This window comes from Pyxicephalus adspersus, chromosome 1 (assembly GCF_032062135.1).
Source record: "Pyxicephalus adspersus chromosome 1, UCB_Pads_2.0, whole genome shotgun sequence".
NCBI classification, from domain to species: domain Eukaryota; kingdom Metazoa; phylum Chordata; class Amphibia; order Anura; family Pyxicephalidae; genus Pyxicephalus; species Pyxicephalus adspersus.
In genome coordinates this window covers 92,429,669-92,439,732 of record NC_092858.1, presented here as the reverse complement: position 1 = coordinate 92,439,732, position 10,064 = coordinate 92,429,669, and the positions used below count along the sequence as shown (strand labels likewise).

The 10,064-nt window shown below is 39.1% G+C and overlaps 1 long non-coding RNA gene and 6 other non-coding genes across 7 annotated transcripts; all 7 read left to right on the top strand.

Annotated features, from left to right (window-relative positions):
- Positions 1–4,166: 4,166 nt before the first annotated feature.
- LOC140335971 (uncharacterized) lies at positions 4,167–7,940 on the top strand. The gene is made up of 7 exons (XR_011921789.1): positions 4,167–4,321; positions 4,815–4,860; positions 5,735–5,815; positions 6,732–6,786; positions 7,285–7,333; positions 7,681–7,704; positions 7,876–7,940. It is a non-coding gene; the product is annotated as an uncharacterized lncRNA (long non-coding RNA).
- On the top strand, positions 4,353–4,488 carry LOC140321889 (small nucleolar RNA SNORA16B/SNORA16A family). The gene has a single exon (XR_011919018.1). It is a non-coding gene; the product is annotated as a small nucleolar RNA SNORA16B/SNORA16A family (small nucleolar RNA).
- On the top strand, positions 5,439–5,572 carry LOC140321972 (small nucleolar RNA SNORA16B/SNORA16A family). Its single transcript, XR_011919087.1, has one exon. It is a non-coding gene; the product is annotated as a small nucleolar RNA SNORA16B/SNORA16A family (small nucleolar RNA).
- On the top strand, positions 6,552–6,683 carry LOC140321903 (small nucleolar RNA SNORA44). Its single transcript, XR_011919030.1, has one exon. It is a non-coding gene; the product is annotated as a small nucleolar RNA SNORA44 (small nucleolar RNA).
- LOC140321922 (small nucleolar RNA SNORD65) lies at positions 7,138–7,209 on the top strand. Its single transcript, XR_011919046.1, has one exon. It is a non-coding gene; the product is annotated as a small nucleolar RNA SNORD65 (small nucleolar RNA).
- On the top strand, positions 7,383–7,454 carry LOC140321895 (small nucleolar RNA SNORD49). The gene has a single exon (XR_011919023.1). It is a non-coding gene; the product is annotated as a small nucleolar RNA SNORD49 (small nucleolar RNA).
- Positions 7,738–7,809, top strand: LOC140321923 (small nucleolar RNA SNORD99). Its single transcript, XR_011919047.1, has one exon. It is a non-coding gene; the product is annotated as a small nucleolar RNA SNORD99 (small nucleolar RNA).
- Positions 7,941–10,064: the final 2,124 nt, after the last annotated feature.

Here is a 10,064-nt window from a genome sequence, read left to right as displayed (position 1 = left end):
TCTAAGGTTGCCTGAAATTTTTGTCTCTTTAGTGTCTGTATAGCAGATTGCCAGAAGTCCGATACAAAGGATCTTCTTATGGGATTACAGGTATTGCCAGTGTTCACTAGTTTTCTGTATTACATAAACTGGGAAGAGGTGCAGAGCTGCTAGGGTTGCCAACAGTGTAGTCACTTTCTGATGCTGTGCTATGACAAAACTTATGTAGGTGGTCAGCATGTACCTTCAACAACATCCCAAATCCTTGGCAAAGTCCTGAGCTTGCCTGACACATCTCACCTTCTGCATGATCGTAATAAGTCAGTAGGTTTGAATGGTGAACGGGCTTGGTGGTATACTCTGACACTAGAAGTGCAATAGTTTTGCCATGATGGGAAGACTTAGGAGACTCCAAAATGTCTGTACATGCAGCATTGTATTCTCCCTTATTTGGTACAATACCATGTTGAAAAAAAACAAATAAATTGCAAAATAAATCTATCAATGAGAGAAATACAGGGCCATTATTGCTGACACCTTAGAAATCTATGTGCTTGACTGCAATGCTGGTAATTTGAGTTCAATACTTTTTCAGTGACTGAGTAGTACATGAATGTTGAATTATGGCCTTTATATGCTGCATCCTTGATTTAGCGGTAGGGCAATATTTTTAGTTTCAGTAAGTTTCTATTGGGTATTACAAAATAGAAGTATAAAAGTTCTAAAGAAACAATAAATACAAATAATAATCGGCATGAGAAAAGCAATTTGTGGGGGGGGGGAGGCATACAAGTAATCTTATTACGATGCAACCAGTCTGAACAATGCATCAACAACTTTTAAATTGAAAAACCCGGAGAACCATATATACATGAAATGTCTATGCAAGTTGGTGACTGCAGCGCGTCGTCACGAGGTATGTTCTAGGCAGCTGTGGATTAGGGCCAGAGGCCACAGACTTTCGTAGTGTAGACTGTAGAAGATCACTCCCATTTAGGGTGGACGTTTTACTCCTAACCCAAGCCTTTCTGGGGGGTAATCCCCACTACAAGTTCTGGAAAAAGTGGGGGGGGGGGGGAAGAACAAGGTCATCAGCCAACCTGTAATGGGACTCTGAGGGTTCGAGACTAGGCCAGGTGTATAGGTTATAATGTCGTGAATAAGCCATCCCATGGGTATATAGTAATCAATCCACAGAGTCCAGACAGGAATTTGGCCATGGAGTCCGTGAGTAAAGCCCTCATTTTCTCATTAGTTTAGGAACCAGACCATTTTAGAAATGCTCAGAAACATATCACATCTAAGGGCATGGTGCTAATGCACGTGTTTCCACAGGATTAGTATGAATGAACCCTGATTCTTCACTTGCTACCACCGCATCAACATACAAGGCCCTGCTAGACATCTTGTTATGTTATGCACACTTTGCTGGTTACCAATGCACTGATATGCTCTTCGCTAATACATACATTCTGTATTCACTTCTCCAATGAATGGGAAAGCTTTTACTAGGTATAAATACTTTCATGTTTTTAGGATCTGGGTAAGACCTAGGGTGCTTTGTGGTTTTGCTTCCTGAGGTCCAATGGTATCAACAGTCATCTAGAAATAGGTAATGCTGTCTCCAGGGGCAAGTTTGTCTGCTAAAACCGTTTTCAAAGAGAATTTTGCCCAGAAATTGTGAACTGAAGACTCCTCTGCATATTAAACCTGAGTCAAAAAAAAAAAAAAGTTATAGTTATAACTAGTAACACATTTGCTTCTCATTGTTCTTTTTCTATCAGCACAAAGGCTTGAAAGAAATGTATACAGTATATATTTTACTGTGCTGTCAGTCTAACACTGAATGTACATAGGTTCATAAATATTTGGACAGAGACAACTTTTTTCTAATTTTGGTTCTGTACATTACCACAATAACTTTAAATGAAACAATGATTTTTTACACAATCACTTCACTTCAGGGGCTCAAAAGTAATTGGACAAATTAAAAAGCTGAAAATAAAATGTTCATTTCTAATACTTGGTTGAAAACCCTTTGCTGGCAAAGACAGCCTGTAGTCTTGAACTCATGGACATCACCAGATGCTGGGTTTCCTCCTTTTTAATGCTCTGCCAGGCCTTTACTGCAGAGGCTTTCAGCAATTGTTTGTTTGTGGGCCTTTCTGTCCGACGTTTAGTCATTAGCAAGTGAAATGCATGCTCATTTGGGTTCAGATCAGGTGACTGACTGACTTGGCCATTCAAGAATATTCCACTTCTTTGCTTTAATAAACTCCTGGGTTGCTTTGGCTGTATGTTTTGGGTCATTGTCCATCTGTATTATGAAACGCCTCCCAATCAATGTGACTGCATTTAGCTGGATTTCAGCAGACAGTATGTCTCTGAACACCTCAGAATTCATTCGGCTGCTTCTGCCCTGTCACATCATGGATAAACACTAGTGTCCCAGTGCCACTGGCAGCCATGCACGCCCAAGCCATCACACTGCCTCCGCCATATTTTACAGATGATGTGCTATGCTTTGGATCATGAGCTGTTCCACGCCATCCCCATACTTTTTTCTTGCCATCATTCTGGTAAAGGTTGATCTTGGTTTCATCTGTCCAAAGGATGTTTTTGTGCTGGCTTTTTTAGATTTTTTTTAGCAAAGTCCGATCTAGCCTTTCTATTATTGAGGCTTATGAGAGGCTTGCACCTTGCAGTGCACCCTCTGTATTTATTTTCATGCAGTCTGCTCTTTATGGTAGACTTGGATATCGATACGCCTACTTCCTGGAGAGTGTTGTTCACTTGGTTGGCTGTTGTGAAGGGGTTTCTCTTCACCATGGAAATGATTCTACAATCATCCACCACTGTTGTCTTCTGTGGACGTCCAGGTCTTTTGGTGTTGCTGAGTTCACCAGTGCTTTGTTTCTTTCTCATGATGTACCAAACTGTAGATTTTGCCACTCCTAATATTGTAGCAATTTCTCGGACGGGTTTTTTCTGTTTTTTTGCAGATTAAGTATGGCTTGTTTTACCTGCATGGAGAGCTCCTTTGACCGCATGTTGTCTGTTCACAGCAAAAATCTTCCATATACATGCAACCCCCCTCAAATCAACTCCAGGCCTTTTATCTGCTTAATTAGTAATTACATAACAAAGCAATTGCCCTTACAAGTCCATGAAATAGTCTTTGAGTCAATTATCCAATAACTTTTGAGCCCCTGAAATGAAGTGATTGTGTAAAAAAAAAAAAAGCCTTTAATTCCTCACGTTTTTATGCAATCTTTTTGTTCAACCCACTGAACTCAAGCTGAAAGTCTGCAGTTCAACTATATGCAGTGACACCACCATTACCTTTGCTTGTAATAAATTAAAAAGCAGCATTGCCCTGATGTAAAATGTATAATAGGACTGAACCTTCTCCCTTAATAGACGCCTATACTTCATTTTTTCAACTTTTGAAAGTAAAAGCAGAATACTATTGTCAAAAAACCTTCTCCCTCTCCCGGCCTTAGTTTTCTTTTGTTACCTGGATTTACCTTTCCTTCATTCCTAAAATTTACCTGCCATCCCTGTGTCTTGTTAGATGTGTAGTAGCACTTGGCAAGGCTTATCCTTGTCTGTGAATGGCAGGTCCCAGTAACAAAATAAAAACATCGAAATCAGCAGAAAGCCTTCAGAGGTTTATTATGGCTACTGGGGGTCTGGAATACCTACATATTAAAAATACAAAATATCCAGTCTCTGGACTTTCTCTCGGATTATACATAACACCCCTATTATGGGTACTGGAAGAGAGTTGTTGCTGTAAAAGTCTTCTACAAAATGTCTGCCCCCAGCTATAATCTGAGCACATGGTAGTTTGCCCTCTGGTGACATATTGATTCTGCAGCAAGTACAGGGCATGACAGTGTTATATGTGACATAAGCCCCTCCCCTTTTCATCCTCCCCATCCAATCACATGCAAAGATTCTCCTACTACACAAACTTCCACATAAGCAGAGCTCATACACAGTACACAATATCAGTGCAATGTGCGCTCAGTGATTTCATTCATTCCATACTCAGCATGTAAAGCTGCTCACATTGGTGCGCAACAACTTTCCCAGCATGCATTGCGTTTGTCCGCCCCCTTGCATAGCAGCCAATGAGATGGGGAGGGGTGTGGGCGTCTCCCAGTACAAATACCGCAACGTTCTGTTGTTAGGTCTCTTCTCTTCTCAGCTGTGATGGCGCCTTGTTGTAGGAATGGAAGGCGGTGGTGGGAATCCACAGGCATCCTTATGCCCTCAGCCGCATTTCTCCCGGGTAATGGCCGGGACTTCTGCCTTGCCTTCGGGGCCACATGACCAGGTATATATTAGCACTTTATCATGCTGTGTGTGGAGGCCCTGATCGAAGCCGAGTTAGTGGCTCTGTAACTAGCGCGGTCAAACAGAGGCCGATAAGAAATTTCCTCTGACGGTCGCTGCTCCCGCTGTGCTGTGCGGGGATCAGCAACATTATGGGGGAATACACCGCGCATGTGTTTCCTGCACACATACGCTTCATTGTCCTGTATCTCCATGGACAGGAAGCTGTATGAAGGATGAAAGTTTCAGTATTCTGTATAGATGATACTTCTAGGTATGGTAATGGGCCCTATTACAATGACAATTCTACACATTGAAGTGCTACAAATGGTGGTCTGTGCAGCTCCACTTCTTGTTCTGGGGCCACGTGGAGGGGGGAGGGGTAAATTCCCACCAGCATGCATCGTATTATGTGTGATTTGTCTCTTCTTTGTTTTTGCTTTAGTTTTATTCTCCTTTGCACAGTTCATTTACCTTTTATGCTGTCTTTTCAGGTATTTGATCCTGCCTGAAGTCACTGAAAACTAACCAGAGCTAATGGTGAGTTGTTTCTTGCATTGTCTGATGTCTATTTAATAAAATTGATAAATCAATACATTTATTGAATAAACATTCAATAAATCTGTTATATAATCATGTTTCTGATGGGTCATGAGTGCACTTTCTGATCTCACTGCGCATATGACATCGGCAATTTCTTTTCCTTTTTGGCGGAAGGTCTCCCTTCCATGTCAGAAATTTTTGGGCATGCTCAGTAAGAGCAGCCAAGAGCCTCCTGGGATGCATGACATGGGTATCCCTAAAGGCTTTGTGCTCCCATTCATTCTCTTAATGCCTTTAAGCAGGTGGTGCTGCACCCTTTTTAAAGAAAAAGAACTTGTCCTTTACAAACAGAATTTTTTCCTTGCATAGAAGGGTAGACAGTGCTTTTATGTAAAGTGAAAATTCTAAGTTTAGGTACACTTTAAGCCTTACTGTTTGTAAGCAAGCCAAAGCTTGCCAATTTATTTTGGGGCATAAAAGGTTTAGTTATGATAATATTGGTCTGTTTTATAGTTCAGGGAGGGTTTTCAATGCTTCAAAGTATTTTCCTGCAAAGTATAGAATGACGCTTGAGCTTTGGCTCTAATCCAAGCCATGATGGCATCTATTGCTGCTGTGGATAGTAGTGAGCCTAGATCAATATTTCCTTGACGGTCGCTGTTTAGGGATTATTGTGCCTGCTCAGCAACATTTTTGGGAAATTACACTTGTTTAATGAAATTCATTATCTAGAGATGCAATAAGGAAAGTGAGTTAATCATGTTTTCTGTAAACCCCTTAGTCTCGGCTGTTTACATTTTGCTTTTTAGAGCAAAAAGCCAAGAGAAAGGTTTGCTGTTCTGGTTAGTTTCTAATCTCATTTTTTTTTTAGCTTTAGAATGCCAAGGAAACTGAAAATGTTAATGGCACTGCTTAAGGTGAACCGGGATCAGGATGCCTGCTGACTTAAATGGTAAGTGCATGTTAGAGATGTTGGGACAAAATGGAGAACCTGTCAGTCTAATGTGAAAGCCCAATGTAATAGTTGCATTATCAACCTGTCTATCTGCTGTCTGTTATGGCTGCCATTGCTGACTGTCTGGCTAGTCACATGGCCACAGCAAAAGGCACAGTATTTCAGACATGTAACCAGCTGCAGTGGGACTTCACTTTCCCATTTCAAGTGACGGTTGGAAACATTTTTGCATGCAACAGATCATATGCAGTTCCTAAAATGAAAACACTTGGCCATGCAGTTTTTGTTTTTATAAAATTTAGTTTTTTTTTAAAGGAAAAATTATAGTAACTTTTAACAGAACAAAATTAATTGGACACAAAATGGCAGTGTTAAAGGAAAACAATGGAGAATCAAGATGAATAACACAATGTGCCCATTATAGTAGTTACAGAATGTATTCAACAGCAATCCTCCCCCCCCCCCCCATTCTAGAGTAAAAAAAAAATAGGTTTTTTTTGTAAGAGAATATGGTTGGTTTAATAAATGGCCACACAGTTGTTTGAAGATTTTTACTTCAACCTTGTGCTAATATGTTTACCTGCAGCTCAGTTTGCTGCTGGCAACAGGGTAGCTTCATGCCATGGTCTGAAAGAGCTCTAAGACACAACTAAGGTTTGGTCATGTTACCTGGTTGAAGTAGTTGTTAAACTGAGCAGTTTGTGTAGGGCTTTTTCTTTGGCAGATAGTTTCACTGCATGTAAACTGAGGGCTGCAGCTAAGTTCATAGCAGCAGGATCTCCAACAACATGCAAGAAAAACTTGAGGGGCTTTGACAGCTTTGGTTTTCCAAATTCAAAATCTGTCACTCAACCCTCCCACAGCTTTGCCTTTTAGCCATATACAGTTTTCTAACATTCTAATATTTTAACAGGTCCATGGAATGTGGCTGAACACATTGCACTGCATTGAAGAACATTACATCTAAGGTATGCCAACTTTAATCCTTAAGGTTTAAACACGATTGTAGGTTGTATTGTAGATTCTGCCTCTGGCCTTTCAATGCCAAGAATTAAATGGCAAGCCTTTGAGCCTTTTTAGGTTTTTGCTGAAGGTCCCTGCTTTGCCAATTGACTATAACTACTTCCACTCTTGTGATTAGCCTCACGTTGTCTGCAATGTGTTACGAGTGAAGTCACTCTTTTGAGGTGTAAGTAGGGACTTGATATAGCAAAGCAAACCCAAGTAATCTCTTACCACTAGTTCACTGCAATGCAGCTTTTTAATTGTCCCACTCTAGATAATTCACCTGACATATTGTTTTTCTTGAATAGTAATGTACATGATGAAAGCAAACTAATCTAGCTGGAATTACCGGCAGAATTCTCTTGGTGAGAAATGGTTTTCTGATTACATGACTGTTTGATCCTGAAAATAGGTTTATTCTCTGGGCTGCCCAACTAAACTATTGACTTTTTTCTTAAAAGGTTGAAGTTGCCCCACATTTATTATATTGGACTTCAAAAAGTTATTTAGGTAAGAAAATGCAAGTGGCTTTTTTTTTTGGCTGTCTGTATTGATGGACTGATATGATGAGACTCTGGAATAGGAAGTGCCGTCAGATGCGATAACTGACGATAAAATTTCCACTCTGAATTGCAGTCTTTGACAATGTAGTTTTATTTTACCATGTATCTTCCTTACCTTACTAAAATCAGAATAGTTTTAGTAAAATCCTAACGTTCCAATTGGTTTAGTGATAGCGCTGTTAATTTAGGTATAATTAATGTGTTGGCTTGCAATGTTAAGAACTACAACTAAATTGCATCAATCTATGTATTGCCACTTTCATTTCTTAAAATTATTTTTTTTCATTTGTGCAGGGTTACAAGCTGCTGTAATCAGGGGTAAGTTGATAACTAATTAAATGGGGATTTGTAACTGGTCTGTGATGAGCTCATAAATCTGTGACTGTTTGGATGAGACTTGCGGATATGGGACTGAGACCAGTTTAATACAAAAACATGTAGCTCTTTAATTTTTTCACACAACTTATTCCAATTTTTTTTCTTTTGCAGGCAGAAGAAATCTTAGAAATGTTTGTGGTACAAATAATTATTATAAATAAAGATCTTAAAATCTACATCTATGACTGTGGCTTCATTTGAGATTCCTTCATTACTGAGGTGGCAGGCTGCTTCTACCCTTTAAACATGGCTATTTGGTACAAGCACTTTGAATGGGAGATGGGAACCATAGATTGTTACTAGAGATATATATATATATATATACACAACTCTAGTCACTGGAGTGTATTTTCACCAGCATGCCAGGAAGTGCAATGCTGGTATTCAGAAGGGTGATCTAAATGTTGGGTAAATGGCAGGCAGACACCTGCTCTATCGAGGCAAATTCTAACATGAATGTGTTGCGCAAACATCTTGCCTGTCTATGCCAACATGCATCACCCTGTTTATGTATAAGGTTTTATTGCGTTATGGACAAAATTACAAGCATGTGACATTAAACACAAGTACAAAGAAAAATGAGGGGGTAAGGGAATAGAATGGGCACACTGGAATATTAGGGAGGGATACATATAATATACAGCCATTTGGTTCATATCCAAAAAAGTACATTTGTGAAACTAAAACAAGATAATATTACAGTACAGTTTATAGAACCCCCAACTAGAAATTATACTCTGCTGGAGCTAATTCTTTCTAACAAAGCAGAGCATTTAACAAATGTGTGAAAAAAGAATATGGTAGCAGTGACCATTATGTGATTAACTTTATTGTAAGCTGTAAACAGGAAAGATGAAAACAAAGCAGAGCAAATGTTTTAAGAGCAGCTCTCTGACATGGACTGGAAGACAATATTGTCCTCAAAGAACATAGAACAGAAATGGGAATGTTTTTCAAGTCTGAAGCAAACTGAAATTATATTCCAATGGGTAATAGGTTTTGATTTTAGTCTCCTAAACTTGTGGCTTACAGCTGATAATAAAGCAATTATGAACAAGAAAAAGGCATTCCAAAAATATAAAATGATCATCATTTCAAAACTAAAGAATGTAACCAGATGTAAAAAAGGAGATAAAGTGTGAAACTTCAAAATGAGATTGCAAAAGAGGCAAACCTCCAAAAATTTTTTCAAATATATTAATAGCAAAACGATCAGATCTGAGCATGTAGGCCCCTTAAAGGATGTCACTGGTTTGTTAATGGAATAAAGACAAGGCAGATTTATTAAACTTTTTTTTTTTTTTTTTTTTTTTTTTTTAGCTGTGGACACTGGAAAATGGCAGAGCTCAAGTCCAAATTCATAATGACCATGCCACTGACTAAATGAGTCACAATGGCTCAGAATTGATATGATAGAGCTGGGAAAAAATAAGGTTGACAAAGCACTGGGACCTAATGGATTACATCCACATGTCCTCAAAGAGCTGAGTTTGGTTATTTCAAAGCCATTCTAATATTTGACTCCATAGTCACTGGCAAGGCTGAGATGGATTGGCGTAAGGCCAATGTGGTTCCTATCTTCAAAAAGTGAGCAAAGTCATTACCAGGTAATTACAGACCCGTTAGTTTTAATATCCATAGTTGGAAAGGAGTTTGATAACCACATAGAGGAGTTTCTGCTAGAAAATATGTGATAGCATGGCTTCAAGAAAGACAGAAGTTGTCAATCAAAAAAAAAAGTAAATTTAATATGGAAGTATGTATATAAATATGGACTGTGGAGCAGCAGTTGATATAGTGTACTTGGACTTTCCTAAAGCATTTGACACTGTACCACACAGACAGGTAATATGCAAGTTAGGGTCAACAGGTTTAGTAAAGTCAATCTGTAAATGGATGGGGAACTGGCCTAAAGATCGCATCCAGAGAGTTGTAATTAATGATTCATACTCTGGTCTAGGGGTTTTAGTGGTGTACCCTAGGGTTCAGTGTTGGGACCTTTACTGTTTAACATCTTTATACATGATAGAGTTTGGAATTAAAAGTGCCATTTCTGTGTTTGCAGATGACACCAAACTATGTAATGGAATTAATCTTCTCGCTGGTATTCCACTAACCCGACTCTCTCCTCTACAATCTATCATGAATGCTGCAGCCAGACTCATCTTCCACTGTATCTCTTTGTAGCTCTCTCCATTGGCTTCCATTTCACTTTACAATCAAATTTAAGCTCCTGTGCTTTGCCTTCAAATCCCTACACAGTTATTGTCCCATTTACATTTCTGACATGGTTAAAAAAT